Source organism: Psammomys obesus, unplaced genomic scaffold, assembly GCF_907164565.1.
Source record: "Psammomys obesus unplaced genomic scaffold, mPsaObe1.curated_primary_1811, whole genome shotgun sequence".
Classification (NCBI taxonomy): domain Eukaryota; kingdom Metazoa; phylum Chordata; class Mammalia; order Rodentia; family Muridae; genus Psammomys; species Psammomys obesus.
In genome coordinates this window covers 12,185,808-12,204,519 of record NW_026592548.1, presented here as the reverse complement: position 1 = coordinate 12,204,519, position 18,712 = coordinate 12,185,808, and positions in this window count along the sequence as shown.

Sequence of the window (18,712 nt, the reverse complement as noted above, 5' to 3'; positions counted from 1 at the left end):
CAGCATGGCAACACTGTATGTAGGGAGCACTGGTCAGCATGGCAACACTGTATGTAGGGAGCACTGGTCACCACTGTTAAAGGAGACCAAAATAAGCAGGCAGCCTGGGTGCATTCGCTCCTCTCAGCCTTTGGCTGTGAATGCCATGCGACTAGCCGTTCTGTTTGAGTTCTGATTTCACTCCCCCACAATCATGAGCTGTAACAGGAGTTGTAGATCAAATATACTCTTTACTCATATGTATTGTTTTTGCTCAGGGTGTTTTATCACTGCAACAAAAGTGATACCTGCGCACCCAGTAATTGTGTGTGTGGAGGTAGAAACCTGTGTGTGTGTGTGTGTGTGTGTGTGTGTGTTTGTGAGCATGTGTGTGGGTGTGGGTGTATATGTCTGCGTGTCTGTGTGTATTTGTGTGTCTCTGTGTGTATATGTGCATGTGTTTGTGTCCCTGTGTGCTTATATGTACGTGTGTATATGTCTGTGTGTACCTATGCGTTTATCTATGTATTCATATCTTACAAAAACAAAAAAAGCTATAATATATAGTATTCAGACATGGAAACAGTTGAATTCCAATAGTTTCATCTTTTGAAATAAGGAATTATTTATGGTAGCTCTTTTGTCATTTGTACAGTGTGTACAGCAATGGCAGACAGTGTGTAAATTCACTGCTTGTTCACCTACCAAGACCATCACAAATCCAGAGCACCAGGGCAAGCGAGCATTTCCCTGCTTTCTCGTGTGCCCTTCTCTTTACAACAGGATGGCTTCAAACCACACCATACATTCTCTTGACAGATTTACACTTTTAAGTACACTTTTTCAAGAATGTTGAATGGCTCAGATTGCACTCACAGATGCAGAGTCTTAATTTTATGGTGAAGATTTTCTTTCATAACTTCAAAATTGGTCAGCATTCACAGAGACGTGAACTTTGCAGAATTTAATTTGGTAAACACAATGAGGGCATTGTGCGGGTTGCGCTGTGTTTGGGACTGGTACAACGTTACTTGTGTCATCTGACCTTCATAAGATTTTTGATATCTACCATGAAATTTTATTTCCTCCTGAAACTTCCTGTTTTTAATTAACGATACATCTCCAGTTTAAGTGGCAATCATTTTGCCTCAATTTTAAAGATTACACTTATGTGTATATTTAATTTAGGCAAATGACATCTGACACTATTTTTCTCACAATATGGTCATGATGCCGTTCGTGGAGTTCACTTATTACCGCACAATTGTCTAACAAGGCATGATAAGAGCTGGAGCTGAGCAGATGTGCCGAGCCCTGCCTGGCAGTTAATTGAGCTTAGCACTCATACATTCAACTAGTGAGCTCACTTGTATAATTTTACAAGAGCAGACATGTGCAGGCTTGAAGTCAAACAAAGACCAGAGCAAAACCTCATCTTCCCAATCAATTACACATTTGCAGGAAGGTTGTGTGTGTGTGTAAATAAACAAAAGGAGCCACGACTGGAATTCTTTGTGGAAGCAAGGAGGCCAAGTGCACGGAAAGTACTTCATAGTCTCAAAAGGGCCAGAAGTTGGCAAATAGCACATTTTATGTTTGTTTTTGTTCGCTTTGGGAAGGTTTGGTTTTGTTTCATTTGGGTTACAGCTTGAGAAATAAGTGAAGTACATTTCAAATATTGAATTAAATGTGAGGCTTTAGAAATATCTCATAGAATCCTAAGGTTTCACACAAAGCATCTTCAAAGTACACAGTGATCCAACAAATACCCACCCGGCATGAGACATGAACAGCCTGCTTGGCTCTTTCTTTCCCCCACTGAGATCACCTTCTGGAGAGGATGGAGGGAAGCAGAAGGAAAGAGAGAGAAAGAAAGGCGGCAAGGATATGAAAAGGAGAAGAGAGAAGAGAAAGGGAAGGGGTGTCTTTGGAGCCAGTGCTGTGGGTCAGCAGTGTTATCACAGAATAAACTCCACTGACTCCCAAGCTGACCCTCCCACCAAGGTCTGCCCTTGCCAAAGTCTCTGCATTCAACTTCCCTCTGTACTTCAGGTTGTCATGATTCTTAGCGGGTCATAGGGTGCACTGTCCTCAACCCTAAACAGTCCCATTCCAAAATCTTCATGGTATGTATGTCTTTTATTGTTTTTTTTTTTTTTTTTAGGGGGAGGAGGTTGTTTGTTTTGTTTCAAAACAGGGTTGTTGTTTTTTTGTGTGTGTATCCTTGGCTGTCCTGGATTGGCTTTGTAGACCAGGCAGGTCTCAACCTCACAGAGATCCACCTGCCTCTGCTTCCTTGAGTACGGGGATTACAGGCATGCACTACCACACCAGTCAATAAGTATGACTTGATTAATTGTAAGGAGGCAATCCTTTAGTTACTTGAGTTAATCAACGTCAATAGTAAATGACACTTTTTTTCATTTTAATTTCCTGAACCTATGATTACAGACAGTATGGACCAAAGGTGAGATCCATGAACAACTACTCTGTATACTTAAACATTTAAAGAGACTGGAAGGAAGTTTTATCTGTTTTAGACCTGTGTCAAGCATATTTTGTACATCACCACTCTTAGTTTCACAGCACTAAGAGACAGAAGGCAATCTTCTTTCTCCAAATCAGATGATTTTGGCCTTAAACTTTAATAGCCAAGGATTTACTTTAATAATCAAATTATTGGTAACCTTCCAAACTCTAAAGTAACTGCATGTGTTTCTTCAGAGTTACTAACATACCCTTATTTGCAATGTGTCTCTGATCAGTTCATTGTCCAGGCATTAAGATTTCATTCTGAGTTGATCTATTATTCTAGGCTATAGTTTTTAAACATACAATTTTACTAATTTCACACTCTCATCTACTTGGTATAGTGGAAAGGAAAACAGAACCACAACCCTCAAATAGATGATAAATTTTAATCATTTAAAACTCAACATGTGAAGATCCGCCAGCCAGAATAACAACAACCTTGACTTCACAAGGAACGTCTGTTTGAATCTGCGCTGCACCAGCAAAGGTTTTCAACACTCTTCGGTCTTGAACATCCAACTGAATACTGCGAGGTAACACCGGGAAAGCAAAGAAGCTATAAGTTAGTTGACTTGCTTGTTCTTGTGTCAGCACAGGAGTTCACATGGGCACCCGGGGACAGGGCTGATCGTGTATGTGTACAAAAATACATGCGTGTACACACAACTCTGCTGTGATTCTCTCCCTTTCTCAGGTTTCATGATTGCAAGGTCCCTCTCCTTCATGTTTCGTTCACCTTTGAAGAGCTCCCTAAATAACCTTCCCAAAGTAGAACATTGCCAAAATTAGCCAACCGATTCAAATACTCCTCATTATCTATGCACAGCTAGCTTCCAAGATACCACGATTCACTCTTTTTCCTGTACACACTCGTTTGCAAACATCATTCATAGTGCTTCCTGTTAGGTAGCTGGTGACCTCAGGAGGTTAATCAGCCTAAGCAGCCAGTCTTTGGAGTTGCTGGTACAACCCCACCTCGCTGTTACTTCAAATGGTAACATGATGCTATTCTGAATGTTGGGAAAGATTTGGTTCAAAACCCGTTTCTGCAGCTGCCCCATTTCAGCACAGAGATATAAGTAAAGTGATGCCCTACACAACGGAGCCCAGGACAGAAGCACTCAGGAGATTCAGGCAGAACTCACATGCAAAAGCTGACTGCTTCTTCCTCCACAGCACAGTGTCTTTGGCATGATCTCCGAAAGGCTGCCATGCCATCTTCACCGTGAACACAAATGTCCCTAACCTATTATGTGTGGGCACTCTGATCAGGCAGCCACTGGGAGCTATTGGAGCAGACGGTTCTGTGTCTCATTTGGTAAAATGATTGCATCTTTCCTTTATTAATCTATGATGGATATTCTTCACGTTCATATTATTTTGGCATGAGACACTCATGCTGTTTTATGGAAAAAATCCATACTTTAGAATAGACTATTATACATTCTTGATATAACCAATGTCATTTCATATAATGAATGTGTTAATAAAATACACAGAATGATTGCTTCTCTCCCCAAGTGTCTGCACACCCTACTTGAGCCTGCATAGAGCATGTACAATACAATAATTATTATTACATTCTATTGTCAAAATATATTGGTAGCTTAACAACAAATGATGAGCAAATCTCAATGGGGTTTGAATTGTAAGCTTTTTAGTCAAAAAGAAAAGGAAAAAAAAACTTCACTAAAGTAGTCTTTTTATAAACCCCTGAGTGCCTTTGTCTCCACTGTTAGAAAAATTCTCTAACAGAACTTTCTATATTTCTGGCATGTGTGGTTAAGATCTTAGCCCAGGCTATGAATTATTAGCTAAATTTCATTCTCTCTAGGCCCACAGTTATAATTCATGCTTCAATCAACAATCCCGACACCACATTTCATCTTTAATCTTTTGGGGGAATCTTATTTTTTTTAACACCAAGACCAGTAATTTTCTGGCTAGTATCCCAGCATTTTATGACTTGTGTTTCATACCTGGAACAAATTTTTTCCTTCCTTATTTTAATACTGTCTTGCGTAAGTCCTGTGATGGGAAATTTATGTTGTTTTTCATAAACCTCTAATCCACCCTCAAGAAGAAAGTTCCTCAGGTAATTATTGTTTACGAAAGAGGAATGGGAAATTATCTTCTAAGAAGTTTAATCCATAGAGGACAGTCTCATCCACTTTCTGGGTCAAACACCAAATAACCATGCCTAACAACAATATGAAAATGTAACCTCAGAATATGTGCTTGCTAGTAAACCCATAAACCATCTCACTGTTCATTTTCATGTACTTAAGCATAAAGCATTTAAAATAAACTAGGGAGGTTCTTCACGATGAATGCTGACATTTATTGAAGGGTTACAAAAGTGGTTTTTAAGTTTTGTCTTCATTATTTTTTAGTTTTGTGTGTGTGTGTGTCTGTGCACGCATGTACATAAGCACATGTAAATGCAGGTGGCTGAAGAATCCAGAAGGCATCAGATTCTCTGGAGCTGATGTTACAGGCATCTGTGAATCAGTCAACACGGTTTCAGGGAATCGAAGTTGGGTCCTCTCTAAAAGCAATATGTGCTCTTAACTGCTGAGCTATTTCTGCTGCACCCAGAGGAAAGCAATTATGAGAGACTCAACCAATGAAAAATAAAGGAGGCTATTTTTGTTTTGTTTGTGTTGTGTTGTACTGTGGGTGTTTTGTTTTGTTTATCTTCAAGGACATTCTGCTTTTTCAACCAAATGCTCTCCTGCCTCCTAACTGGGCTTAGGGGGTGTGAGACACATTCAATCCCAGTTTTCTATTTTCTGAAAAAGGAGACAGAGACTGGGTTGGTTATTGCACTTTTCTCTGTGCGGTTGCCAGCGTAACCCATTATCCTATTCTCAGCCCTGAACCTGGCCTAATCACAGACTCACTCCATAGTAAATGAAATGAGACATTGTCAAGTTAATTTCAAAAGAAGCTAGCCTTCTCCTAAAATGACTCTGTGGATTTGCTCGTTACAGTGAGGAGGGGTAAACCTGTAGAGAAAGCCAGAGCCTCCTATTGTGAGGATATGGAAGGTCCTACCCACCTTTGTCCACTGTACTCATTTCTTGGTCTCACAAGGAAGCCACAGAACAAATTGGATCCTGTTCCCTGTATCTTCTTCTTCTGTAAGCATCTAGTCTGAGCCTCCCCCTGCCTGTATTGCTTTCTTTTCTGTTGCTGAGATAAAATACCCTGATGAAGATGAAAGGCAGCTTAGGAGAAAGGATCTATCTATTTTGTCTTACATTTCTTCTATGCACAAGAAACGGAGAGAGAAAGAGACAGATGTACAGAGACAAACAGACAAGAGACAGACAGATAAACAGTGACAGAGAGACAGAAAGACAGAGACAGAGAGGTGAGATAGACAAAGAGAAGCAAGTGGCACTAGACTATAAAACATCAAAGCCTACCCATCATTCAGCAAAGTTCAGTTCCTGAAAGTTTCAGAACCTTCCCAACTGGGACCAAGAATTCAGACATGTGAAACCATGGGGAACATTTCATGTTCAAAGTACGATGTTCCCCAAATTTTATGCCCTACTTTTATTATTTTATATTTTCTGCAATGTTTTTGTCCTTTTTGTTTATTTGTTTAATTTTGAAATAAAATTGTATCCTTTCACTGAGTTTTGGAAGTAAACTTGAGAAATGTGTGATAATTATCTGATGACCTTGTGTTTATTATCTTTCTGCAGCTAAGTTTTTATGTTATCCTGGTTCTTTTCAAATAGCCAATTTCCCCTCTTTTGTTATAATTTCTTCCTTGCATCAATACAGTACTAACACCTAGAATGAATGCAGCACTAACATAGACAGAAATAGACCTTTCCATGTCATATATGCTAGCAGACCTGTCCAGAAAATACAAACTTTTTTAATAGTATCAGACCCAGATGTTTATTTTAAAAAATTGTCTTCTCCATAAATAACCGACTTTACAGGCATGATTGTGTCTGCCAATTCACACCTGTGTGAAAACAGTCTTGGCTGAAGAATCATATGAAGAAGCAAGAGCAACGGATTTCCTCAAAGTAAACACCCAGATCAAGCCTCTTAGAGAGCGGAAGATGCAAATGGAAGCTGCTGTTCGGTGATTGCACTGAGATGTGAATCCACTGGAACCTTCCAGGGAAGAGATGACCCATGTACTGATAATCCACATGCCTGAGGCTATCGGCAACTCTCCAGACAAAAGCTGGCCAACAGCGTCTGCCCCTGGACTGTCTGGTGTGCTGTGAAGTCCTGCATGATCTGCCATGCACTGGGTCTTTTTGAATTTCAGCATGGAAAAGCTGTGTTTTCAACTGGAGCAAATTATTCTTACAAAAATCATGTCTTGGTATACAGACAGAGCAGGTTCTCTTTAGAAATATATATGTATATTCATACACATATATGCATGGAACAATAACTACTAAATGAGGAGGACATGGGTTTGAGAGAAAACAAGGAGTGGCACGTGGGAGGGTTTGGAGGGAGCAGTGAAGCAACTGTATCATAATCTCAAAAATATAAGAAAATATAACATGCTGAACTTATGGGTTATAAAATTATTTTTATTGATGTTGAAATACCACCATACACTGTATCATAAGCTACTAAAAACTTCTTCCATCTATTTTCTAATTTGGTAAAAAAAAAAAATTATTTTGCCTTCATTTTATTTCTTTTATTGTCCTTTGTGTTTTTACTTTTCATAATTTGAAATCATCTTTCGAACAGTAACCACTGTATTTTCATTTGCTCATTCATTGCAATTATACTTATTCTTCCCTTAGTTGTGGTACTATGCTCTTCTCATTTGCATGTACACAGGCCCAGCCTAGTTTCTGCATCCTCTTGGTTTTCACTGGGAGGCAGAGCTGTTCTCTCTCTGCAAACCTTTCCCCTTTAGCTTGGCATCTTGCTTGCAAGGTCAGCCCTTGCTTCATTGCAGGTAGAATCACCTCAGGATTACTACTCAGATGCTTGCTTGAAACCTGCTTTCATAAGTGGCCTTCCCTCTCAACTTTGTGACAGGAAATAGAACACTGAGGCTGCCCAAGGCAGAAACAACAACTGTGCCCAGTCAAGGTCTCATCCTTCCTCAGTTCAGTAAGGAATAAGGAATACAGTGTAGACAGAGTCCAGGCTGTAGCCTAGGCATTGAAATTACCTATGGGCCACTAGGCCTGTCCTGATAAATGTTAGAGGCTTAATCTTGCTTCTTCCCCAAAGTGAAAGCACATCCCCACCCCCCAAGCTGCACCCCAGCAGGTTAGAAACCAAACATGCAATTCCCTTGCTTATTTCTCAGGCTGCCTATGAAAGAGATAATCCCTGAAATGAGGAGGTAGAAGTAGCAGAGGAACTGAGATCAGCATGGGGTCTGCATCGTATTTCTTTCTTTTTCTTTCTTTCTTTCTTTCTCTCTCTCTCTCTTCCTTTCTTTCTTAGCTCATTAAAGTTTCCCACTGTTACCCATGTTATCAAATCATGATTAGGTTGCCAGTCACTCCCAGGATGCTTCGTTGACTCCTGAGTTCACTCCACAGCCCTGCTGCTGGCTGAATGACACTGCATAAATTATTTACTCTCTATAAACAGCCATCTTGTCTTCAAAATCCTAGAATAATGTCTTTCTGCAGCTGATTTTGAGGGCCAACAGGACAAAAAGGATAAATATCAGAACAAACAAAGCATAAAAACTGATGCAGTGTGAGAACCTGTACTTCTAGATGATCACATCAAAGGCAACCACAGTGTCAGTGTTAGTCTCTCTTTTAATTTGGAGAGGGCCAAAAATTACCTATCAGTGTAAAAACTAAAAGCAAAGGCAGGACTTACAAGGAAAAAGTGGCTGCATCCCGATTGGCAATCCTACTTGTAGCAATGAAACTGTTCTTCTCTTTAAAATATTGTGTGGTAACAATGAAAACAGTGAGAAGAAGCCAAATATGTTAGATATTTTTAAATGTCAAATTTCCAAAAAATATAATAATCTTTCGGAGCAGGAGAAAGTGCCAAAATGAAACTTTCCATTCCTTATGTACACACACATACAGACACACACATAGACACACACACACTAAACTGAAATTTTGGTCAAATAAATTAAGATCTGACAGTATTTTAATTTCTGAGCTGCATGTTAATGTTTGTATTATCATTTTGCAATGAGATTATTCAATCTTCACCGAATATCTATGTGATGTAAGTTCCTATTTGCATGTGTATGTGTGAATGGTAGGCAAATGTGTGTACATGCGTGTTCCCATGTATGCTGGTGCACAGGTGTGTTTGTTAGAGAGAGAGAAAGAGAGGCAGACATTTTTGTCCAGTATCTTCTGCAGTCTCTCCCCACTATTTACTGGGCAACACTCTCTCTTTGATCTCTGCTCTGTACCCTGATAGGTTGAGCAAGTTCACTACTAAAGCCTCTTGGCTTTACGCAGGGACTGGAAATCCAAAAGCTGGTTCTCAAGATTTATCCACACCTAACAGCCACCTGATCAGTAGTATTTCTCATGCTATTGATACATATGCTATTATATTATAGATTTTGTATGTATAAGTATGTAATTTGTGTAGAATGGCAAATATTCGCTGTCTTTAAAGTTGAATTAATTGTGCAGGGATTAGTGGTGTCTCACGCCTTTGATCCCAACAGAGGCAGAGGCAGGAGGATATCTCTGAGTTTGAGGCCAGCCTGGTCTACGACATGGGTCCAGGACAGCCAGGACTCTGTTACACAGGGAAACCCTGTATTGCAGCAAACAAACAAAAAGCTGAATCAGTGGTTCTTTTATCTTAATACTAATATATCCTAGCACTTTAGTTAAAATACATCTGTTTGCGGCCTAACCCCAGATTTGCTTGATTCCACAAGCTCAGAAGGAGCTGGTAAGTTGTAGCTGAATAGATGCTCATGAGGTCTGAAACAGGTGTGTATCAAAGCTCATCTGGAATAAGAAACTAGTGTTTGCTTCCACTGTACAGCAAATCCTCAACAAATACCAAAAATGATTACAGGTCTCTCAAATTCTTACATTCATTTACATTCATCTTTTACAGCCAAATAAATAAAAGTGCCAGGTAAAAACATGTAGATATTCCTTTCTATATTTTCCCCATTCTGAGAACATTCTCTATCTTCCTAAACTTCTAGAAAAAAAGGAAATAAAATATGCAAAAACACTAAAGGTTGGTATTAGGTAAATCAACTTTCATCTTGTTATTTTACAGGCAAGTTTATTTCTTTTTCAATAGAATACACTTGACTACCAATGCATGCATTAAGTTGTGTATCCACTTGATGTTACCTGCTATGGAAGCTGTTGGAACAGACATAATTAACGTGAAGGTGACAAGAACACGACCAGTTAAAAATTCATCAGAAGTGTAGCAGTGTAAATTCACCATAAAGATATAAATATATCCACTCTTTTTGTACTAGTCAGTGTTTATTAAGTACTGATCAAATGACAAGAGCCTGGTAGGTTTGTTTTTAAAAATTGATTTGTTGTATAAGACAAAATGTATCCACATAAGCTAACAGAATGACTCTGGTGTGTGTGTGTGTGTGTGTGTGTGTGTGTGTGTGTGTGTGTGTGTGTTTCTATGTTTATGCATCTGTACATGTGAGTATAGGAGCAGGCAGAGTCCAGGGGCCTTAGATACCAACCCTGGAGATAAAGTTACAAGCAGCTGTAACCTGTCCAATATAGGCATTACAGCTTGGGCTCTCTGCAAAAGCAGTATATGTTCTTAACTGCTGAGTAATCTGTCCAGGCCCAGAGTAACCTTCATAGGCTCTTCAAGAACAGTCTTTGAACTCACTGAATGTGGTGGTGCTGGATTAAAACGTCCATAAAGTCACCAGTGAAACCTTCAAAGTGTATCCAGCCTTTCTAAGCCTCCAAGTTCTTCTGTTTAACTTGGAAATCACACTACTTGTTATTAGTTGTTAGCATGTGTTTTGGACCTGACTGTATAAGCCTGTTTGAAGAGACAGATTCTGTCACTGACATTTTCTAATAGTCTTCTCATGAACTCAAATGAATAGGAGTCATCTTTGAAACCAAATATCTTTTTTTCCCCCTTGAGACAAAAATCTGTCTAGGTAGCAAAGGTTGACATATAATTCACCACGTAGCCCGGGCTGGCTATAATATGTAAGTATCTCAACGTGCCTGGTTAAGGCTAATATTAATTTCAAAACATTGAGACACACTGAAAAAAAGTTTAATTACCTTTTAGTGATCCTACAATGAAAATAATATCATTGTGTGGATTATGCTGGGAAAGTTATGCAATTTCTCCAAGACACCAATTCTTCAAATGCTAAAAACAAGTTACAAGTGTTGGGCATGTTTAGGTGGTTGAGGGTAGATGGCATGAATTGCGTGCTGATGAGCCTAGCATTCCTAAGGACCTTGGTTTGATACCCAGCACCTCATGAGGTCTAATCTCAGATCTGATGTGCAAAGTTCACTAAAGCAATGGGTGTAAACGTAGATTCGGGCAACCAGCGATCTGTAAGTGGAAGCTGGCTGAGGAGATAAGGAGGAAGATGTCATCTTTGACCTGGTCACCAATTGTTCCATCTCTGTGTGTTTTTCCTCTTTTCTGCTGCTCTGTCAATTATCTCCTAGTAGGAACTGTGTTGTCTTATTAATTATTATCTACCTACTACAGTATTTGATTAATAATGCCCCATATATGTGTGCGTGGTTATCAGAAATAACTCTATTTATTGACAGAAATAAAGTTTCTCTTTTTCAAAAAGTATCAACAACGTTTTAGCAAAGAGCATAAGGGAAAATGTCAAAAGTACTAGGATAAATGTCCTCTAAGAGCCTGAGAAGACAGGCATGGCAGTAAGAGCAAACAGCATTTCAGTGCTTCTTATGTGTCAAGGCTGCAGAAAGTACTTTCTTTGTATTAATTCACATAAACCTTTCAAGGAACCTCAGACAAGGGATGAGTTTCTTGATGCACAAAAAAGCGAAGTGGGGATGAGAGATGACTTTCCAAGGTCACAGAGAGAAAAGACTTGAAACAAGCATGCTCCTTGCAAAAATCTGTGTCGGTAACAACACATGCTTCTGTCCAGAAGCTATGGTAGATTAAAGGTGAGAAAGAACAGGAGATTTAGGGTCAGGGGTACAGGACAAGAACAGATTTAAGTACAATAAAATGGGTCAGTAACCCGTATGAGCTCTCTCTCTCTCTCTCCCTCTCTCCATCTATCTAAAGCTAGTGTGAGGGTGCTTTCTCCCTGAAGAACAAGTTTGTGCAGAAAAGCACCTTAATTGCTCGCCATGCTGTCCAAGCAAAGATGCGCACGCATCATTATGGAAGGCACTTTGTTGCATTTTGAAGCACTTGACAGTCCGTGATGCCAAATATAACAGCAAGAACCAAAGTTCCCGGGCTTTCACTTTCTTAGCTTGTAACAACAAGCTTTGTAAACTGCAGCATCAGTAGGGGCTGGGGCTCTCAATTTGTTATTGGCTGTTATTATTTCATCTTTATTTTCCTGCAATTCTTTTATATGTATACAAATGGGATGAGAGTTACTCTCAAGTATCAACCTTTATTTTCAACCTTATGAAATGGTTAAATGACTTGGAAAAGAAGTGCCAATTACTGGCCTGCTACTGCTTTTTCCAGCTGTTTGCTATGAGAGGTCAGACTGCTTTGCAGGACAATGGTCCCTGTCACAGCTCCTCACTTATGCCCTCTCAGTGTTAAGAAAAGCCACAGATAATACATGAATTAAGGGTGTGGCTGTGTTTCAAGAAAACTTCATTTGCAAACAGCGTCGACCAAAGTCAATCCTAGGGCTACACTTTGCTGACCTCCAGGTTGTTACAATGCTTACAGTTTAACAAGCCCTGCATCGTTGCCCCTTAAATGTCATTTTAATCCCACATAGTTAATCATATTGGATTATACTAACACTCTTACATGTGGGGCAAAGCAAGCCCAAGCAAGCTAAGTGGGCAAGGACTGATCCCATAGAGGGTTGGATAGGAGTGACAAAGGGAAGCAGCAGTGAATGCCCATGAATGCTGATTACCAGTGCCCCATGCATACTTCTGCATCTGTGCTCCTACTACACAAGGCCAGGGCTCCTGTACTAATTAAAAATAAGGTCCAAATATTTTTCACTTAATTGAGTTGAAGCTAGAGATAATTAGTCGCAATAACAGTAACTTTGAGAGAATGAAAGGCTGGATTGACTAAAACGCTTTGAAAACACAGAACGCCTAGCTGGCCTTCGACATCTTGTTACGGGAATAAAGAGGAAGGCTGGAGAACGCGTGGCAGCCTGACACTTCAAGACACACGCATATAATTAACAGCTAGATTGGGTTCCAAGCCCTTTTTCGTCAGTTTTGTGCTTAATCTGTGTCTTGTCGTTATGAAATTAAAGTCTAACTGGTATATTTACATGGTGATTCCCTCATGACACTCTGGCTTCAGAAGTTACAGTGTTGTATGTCATTAACCTCAAGAGTATGACATTTGCTTAAATTATTTGTAGTTGTGAATTATAGTTGTTCATTATATATCTGAATGTTATATTAAATTTTCTTGTCAACTCAACTGATTCAGCCAATGCATTTTTAAATGAACTAACAGAGAATTGAGGAAAAAAATGTGTTTTTTTTTTGTTTTGTTTTGTTTTTGCTCTATATAATTGTACAAACAAAAATGGTAATTATAACACCATCTTTTCAGGCTAACATGCATCCCATGCATCCTACCAATTTTCTTCCACTCTGTGGACTTTTCATAGTTTAACTCTTGTCACTACTCTCTATTCAGAATACCCAAGCACATAACACTGGTCACCTCTGAAGAATGTTTTCCTGGAAAATTTAAAGTGGAATTTACTTTTCTTAACTTTAATTCACGAATGAGATGCAAAACAAGACAAAACCGTTAACAACAACAACAACAAAAAAAAAAAAAAACCAAGAAATTTACTCTGGATTTTAGTCTGGTGAGAGAATGATTCCTGTAGAGGGCTTGGGGTTTGATTTAATTTTTAAATCTAATTCTTTGAGGAGAGAAATGTCTGAGTTTTGTGTCTAGTAGTATTTCAAAATGGCACTGGAACAGTAGCTATTGCCCTTTCAGGACCCTGCACTAGCTCTGCTTTGGTTACTCTTCCCCACGCCTCTGTGCTGTACCCACCGAACAGGATAAGGATATGCATAGTGGAGGCTACGTACTAGTCAGTGTTGTGTCACTACCACAAAATGCCTGAACTAATCAAGTTTAAAAGAGAAAAGGTCTGCTTGGCTCATAGTTTAAATAGCTCTAGCCCATGTTTAGTTGGCCCTGTTGTTTGGGGCTGGATGGATGCTGTACTTCATAGCAGGAACACCTGAACAGAAAGGGCAGGGTTCCACATCCACCATCAGTCGCATGCCTCAAGTTCCCATAGGACATCCCAGTAAGTCCCCAACTCTTGAAGTTTCAACCATCTCGTTATGCGTGTTAGAACGTGGGAGCCATGTTTAACACGTGGATTTGGGAAGGCAATGTGACCCAAACTACCACAGCTGTTAAGCTGAAAGGGACACTGAGAAAGTTGTTTTTCATTACTGTAGCAATGACACATGGGGGAGTTATCACTAGGAAAGAGAAATGATGCAACACCTGATATGAGAGTTGGGTCCTTTGCATCCAAATTAACACAAGGACAACAGTAATGGTGATATGACACACATCATCCTAGGAAGACAGAAAGCCCAGACCTCAGGGAGCCACAAATAGAAATTTTTTGATGTTTGTAGTTGTGAAGCAAGTTCTGAAAATGTACTTCAAGGGGTAATTCTTGGTCCGGCAATTACTTAAGGGAGAATACCTGTTCATCAAGCTGGAGGCCCTGTACGGAGTCTACAGTACTTAGATTCAGGAGGGAAACTTAGTCTTCTTCTCACATTAAAATTACAAAAACTCCAGGCATAATTGCTAAGGTCCTACAGAAAGCAGAACCACTGAGAAGTGTGTGTGTGTGTATGTGTGTGTGTGTGTGTGTGTGTGTGTGTGTGTGTGTGTGTGTGTGTGGTTTTGTGTAAAACCTAAGACAGTAAAAGGAATTAGCTCATGTTTGGTATAGAGACTGGTAAGTCTGAGCTGCGCATTGAGAGCAAGCTTGTGGAGATCCAGAAGAGCCCAAGGTACTGCGAAAACTCAAAAGTAACATTGTGGAGAATTCTCTCTTGTTTGGGAGGCCTCACTTTGCCCTGTCTGGACCTTGAAATGTTTACATCATAAAGATGTAAACAGAGATTTTCATTTACATCATGAGGATGTTCTACTAACCACCAATGAAAATATTCCAGGTTCTTCCTCAGCACCTACTTCAAACAAAGGCATTGAAATTAAATGAGTAAATAAGAATGGGATGCTTCTAACAGAGCCTTGCTATGGAGTTACTGTACATTATGAAGTATGTTTTAAAGTATTTCTATTACTAAAATAATTGAAGAGAATCTGCTGACCAGATATGGTCACATGTCCCAGTAAGGAAAACAAGGTGAATATGGAGTGGGATTGAATAAAGAAGATTATATAAAATGCCACCCAAAGAAGGGAAGAGGAAAAGTAGGAAATAGAAGAATAAATATGCTTTTTCTAGATTATCATATTGATTTGCATATTGAGATATGGCATAGCTCATCTGGACCACTATGCTATGTGTCATCATCATGAACTTGGAGGAAATCAGAGAGCAGGCCAGACTGTAAACAAAAAGGATTGCTATATACAGTATTCAAGACCTTCTGTCTAGAATAGCATTGTTGGAAAAATAGTCAAAACTGATAAACTCAAGAGAACTGTAACTATGGTAAATTCAATGTTTCTGTTTAGAGTGTTAAATGTCCCCACAGGCTCATGTGGGGTCCCACCTGGTGGTACTGTTTTTTGGGAGACTGTAATGTTTAGGAGATGGGGCTTAGGTAGAGCAAGTGAGACACTGGCCTTCAAACTTTGAGGGTAGTAACTCAATTCTGCCCACAGCCCAAGGCTCTGACTCTTGGTCCACAGAGATCAAAGAACGTGAGAAGTCTAGACACATCCTCTCTCCACAACAGAGCAGCATGCTGCCATGCCTTCCCTACCATGGTGGAGAGTCTCAAACTGGGAAACGGAAGACCCATCTTCCCTTAAGTCCTTTTGTGTCAGCTGTTCAGTCAAAAAAAATTAGAAAAGTAAATCACATGTGAAATTCACTATAACATCAAAAGCATTCTTTGTAAAATCTGGAAAAAGACTTAAAACTAATTCACACATATGTCCATTAGGCTTTATATCCAGTAATTCAGAAATTCTTACTGGTCCATTATTTTTAGAATTAACCTTAAAACTCAATATCGCTCATTCTCTCAGTTGCTAAGGTCCTAATCTAGGTCACTGCTCTCTCCACCTGCAGTTCCACTAAAGCCTATTTTGGCTTGCCTCCCAATCTTGCCTCCATGCAGAGTTGTCTTAACACAGCAAGTGCAATGTATTTCTTAATAAGCCGTCTCTTCAGAAAACCTTCCCATGACAATTTGACTTGTGCAACAGCAAAAGCCAGTATCTTTAAGGTGTTCAACAAGATGTTAGACAGTCAAGTTTGACTTATCTGCACCATCCATTCCTGCTTGACCACCTTTACCTCCTTGCTGGTCTTTGTGAGCACTAAGCCTACTCCTTTTTCAGGATCCTCGCACCTCCTCTACCCTCAACCCTGAATATTTTTCCAGGTGCATTGAGGCTGCTTCTTCTCTGTCTTCACTCATTTATCCTCTCTACAAGGCCTTTCGGAACAGCCAATTTATGCCTGCAAGCAATGTTTCTCCCTACACCCCAAATGCTTCTTTTTTTACATATCAATTAATATTAATTGCCTTATTGTTGTGGCTGGGATGACCTTGCCTTTGGAATATAAGCTGAGAGGTAGATATTTCTTTCTCTTCTGAGCAGTAATGAATCACTGGTTCTCAGAGCAATGTGTTCGGCAGAGTCAAAACTTACTATGCATTTGTAAAATGAAGTCTGGCAAAAACTATGGTGCTTTGAAAGAAAAGAGATCATACCCAGATCATAACAGTCTGTGAATCTGTAATGAGTCATTTTCACATCACTTCTCCCCCCACCCCGTATCCGGGTGCCTATCACATAAACACGCTATGGTCTCCAAGGAAATACTTGACTTTGGCACTCTGTGACTAAAACACAGAGCCTAAGGGTTCACTTCACCAGCTCATACAGAGAGCATTCTGTCCTTCTCCAGCATCTACCATCTCCAGAGTAACTTATCTATAAAAAACCTGCTCTGCCTTCATCCGAACGTTGATGAGTAGTTTAAAATGATAGGTCCTTTTGTAGCTCTGCTTCTCCCTCTCTGAAAGCAATCAAGGGATAAGCACTTGACGGTATGCAAACAAGCACCATGGTAAATGTCCAAATGACAGGGGCGAATGCCAGGTTTCAGATTTCCCATAGCATGCCTATTTTTTTACATACGGGAAGAGAAGCTTTATAATCCAAATCCATTCCCTCTCAGATGCCTGCTGCCCAAGTAAACACTATGTACACAAATGTCTCCTTGTGTGGGATGTCTGTCCTCCAGTTGTCAGGCACCCTCAGAGCAGTTGCTGCCTCACTCCTCCTGGGAGCCTCTGAGCACTTACCACCATCCCCAGCCCATATTTCTGCCTGCTGGCCAGATGGCCTTCGTTACAGGGAGAAATTCTCTGGACAGGTGCTTCTTAGGCCTGGAAATACCATCCTGAAATCCAAGGCAGAGATAATCTTCTGTGTGTGCTCGGGGTGGTGGGGGTGATGCCTTTAATTGTGATTGTAAGTGTGATCTAGGAAGTTTGCGCTCTGCTGCTGGGTTTCTTGACGCTCACTTGTTTGCCCTTTGTACTTAGAAATAAATGCATCCAAGCCCAAGGAAATTGCAGTTTTTGTCATCTCAATTTTATTCCTCTTGGGCCAGCAAGAGAAGCAACTTTAAGACCTCACAAACTGGGTGTCCCAAGAACAGAGTCAAAATGGAAAACGCAAAGCAAAACAAAAAGCATTCTACTATATAAGTTCCAGAACATTCTATCACCAAGTACTTTACCACACTGACATCTTCTAAGCCGGCAAGCATCTTTCCCTTTCAAAACTTAAGTCTCCCTCCTCTTTCTCTGCTTAAGTTCTAGTTAGTTCCCCAAGCTGGGGTGTTAGTTGCTGTCTGTCTAAATCCAACTCCTAATCCTCCCACTGACGAGCTCTGCTTTACTGTGTGCAAAACAACCAATTGCCATGAGGGGAAAAGAATCAAACTGATGCTCAGCTCATTGATCCAGGAAGAAATGACTGGGGGAGTGAGTGAGTGGGAATTCATTCCTGGCGAAAAAGAAGATGCCAAGAGTCAGAGAATGCAAAATTCTTTCTGCGGCACACATTAGAGATAATCAGGGTATCAGGGGGCATTCTATATTCAAGAGACGTCAGGACTGAACCTCAGAGAACTCACACAACCTTCCATCTCTCGCTGTGTAAATGGGAAAGTAACAATAAATCTTGCTGACAATCACTTCCACGTCTGTTGGCAGGGATTCAGTAGTGGTTTGAAGAGTATTGTAAGCCATGCGTGCCTGGAAGCCAACACCCATTAACTATCTCCCTGGTTTCCCCTGTGACTTATAGAATGTGTTATTTTTCCCCAGTGAGTAACCCTTCCAAATGTTGAATTAGTAATATTAGCACCAAATACCACTAATTTGTCAGCTGGGTGGTGTTTTTCCATAGAGCTGGTGATGGAGTCCGATTACACCTTTTGCTGCATAGCCAAGCCAAGATGAAAATCTGAAGACATTTTATTTATATAATTCTGCCAGGCTTTACGAAAACACATTAAAAAACAGTCACAGAGGTGACTTAGTCCCAGTTCAAAATACTCACCCAGACTGCAAATAGAATCCTGACATTTCAACCTAAGCCTCCAATAAAGTTGGCATTTTGGCAACACCAGCACTATTTTGGAATTTCATAAACTAAATTAAAGTTTTAATTCATTCAGCAGCATTTATATATGAAATTCCCATGTTCCTGCAGAGTTGGGAATTAAGTTGGTGGCCTGAGTTGAGCTCCTCCAGAGTTTTATGGGGGAGTAGGGGTAAGGTTCAGAGAGGTT